This window comes from Mastomys coucha, unplaced genomic scaffold (assembly GCF_008632895.1).
Source record: "Mastomys coucha isolate ucsf_1 unplaced genomic scaffold, UCSF_Mcou_1 pScaffold12, whole genome shotgun sequence".
NCBI lineage: Eukaryota > Metazoa > Chordata > Mammalia > Rodentia > Muridae > Mastomys > Mastomys coucha.
Window position 1 is genome coordinate 48,094,501 of NW_022196894.1, and position 1,726 is coordinate 48,096,226.

At 40.7% G+C, this 1,726-nt stretch overlaps 1 long non-coding RNA gene across 1 annotated transcript in view; it reads left to right on the forward strand.

The window, feature by feature from the left end:
- The first annotated feature begins 916 nt into the window (after positions 1 to 916).
- LOC116086448 overlaps positions 917 to 1,726 on the forward strand; it is a 14,871-nt gene continuing 14,061 nt past the window's right edge. Inside the window, exon 1 of the long non-coding RNA XR_004116931.1 lies at positions 917 to 1,071. This is a non-coding gene — a long non-coding RNA (uncharacterized LOC116086448). The remainder of the gene's footprint in view (positions 1,072 to 1,726) is intronic.

A 1,726-nucleotide genomic window follows, 5' to 3' on the forward strand; every position in this document is an offset into this window, starting at 1 on the left:
AACAGGAGCCGGCACTATAACTTTTAGTGGCTGAAGGCCTGGAAACTTGGAGAATTCCAATGTCTGAGAGCAAAGGCCAATGCTCCAGCTCCAGGAGAGCAAATTCACCTTTCACAGCATTATACTGTCTAAACCCTCAAGCACATTGGTACATGCTGAGGTATATGGTTTAAAAGGCTTGCCTTATCTAGACACCAGTGAATGCACATACCAGAAATACCTCTCTGTCTCTCTCCATCTCTGTGTCTGTCTCTGTTTCTCTCACATACACACACACAAACACACATACATACACACCAGAAATAAATTTCACATACACATGTACAAACAACAAAAATATTTCACATAAGCATACCAGAAATACATCTCTTTCATTCTCTCTCTCTTCCTCTCTCCTTCCCTCCCTCCTTCTCTCCCTCCCCCCTCCCCCACCAGAAATACAATTTACAAGCCCACATACACACCAGAAATACATTTCCCAGACATCTGAGTATTTCCCAACCTGGTGAAGTTGACAGTTAAAATTAACTCTCATACATAGCGTGTAAACAGTAGGGCTGAAGAATTCAACCTGATGAAACCAGTGTAGCCAGAAGACGAGTCTGGCACCAATGCTGTGTAATCAGAAAATAACTAGAGTGCGGTAGGCCACCTAAAGCTATAACAAAATTAAGAAGGAGAAGTGTAGGAAACCTGTACTTTTGCAGTGACTTTAGAAAGGAAATTTAAAAACAAAAAATTTAATTTAATTTTATTTTTGTATATGGGTGTTATGCTTTCAGGTATGTTGGTGAATCATGTGCAGGACTAGTGCCCAAGGAGATCAGAAAAGGGCACTAGATTCCATGGAACTGGAATTACAGACAGTTATAAACTGCCACATGAGTACTAGGAATCAAACCCTGCTGCTCTTTATCAATGAGCAACCTCTCTGTGCCCTCCTCCCCCCTCTTTTTTTGAGACAGGGTTTCACCATGTAACTCTGGCTGGCCTGGAACTTGCTATATAGGCAAGAATGGCCTAAAATTCAGGTATTCAACTGCCTCAACCTCTCACAAGCAAGGATTAAAGGTATGTTACACCATACCTGGCTGGAATTTTTTTTTAAAGATTTATTTATTTATTTATTTTATGTATGTCAGTACAGTACACTGTAGCTGTACAGATGGTTGTGAGCCTTCATGTGGTTGTTGGGAATTTTCCTTTTAGGATCTCTGCTCTCTCTGGTCAATCCCAATCACTCCAGTCGGCCCTGCTTGCTCCGGCCCAAAGATTTATTTATTACTATACATAAGTACACTGTAGCTGACTTCAGACGCAGCACCAAAGAGGGCGTCAGATCTCATTACAGATGGTTAAGAACCACCATGTGGTTGCTGGGATCCGAACTCAGGACCTTTGGAGGAGCAGTCAGTGTTCTTCTTATCTGCTGAGCCATCTTGCTAGCCTGGAAAAATTTTTTAAATTGGTTTGTATAATGAAGTTCACAGGAAGAACAAGGGAGGCCTATACCTTACCTATGTGGCATAGAAAAGGAGGAGGGGAAGGAGGAAGAGGAAGAGGAAAAAGAGGAGGAAGAGGAGAAAGATGTTTCCATGGTGACTTAGGTTTGCACTCTGGCAAATAGTGTATGTTACATATAGAATCACGAGACACATTTGCTTTCTCTAATTCACTTTAAAATTTAGTTCATTTATCTTTATTTTTAATTTAACTTTTTTTTTTT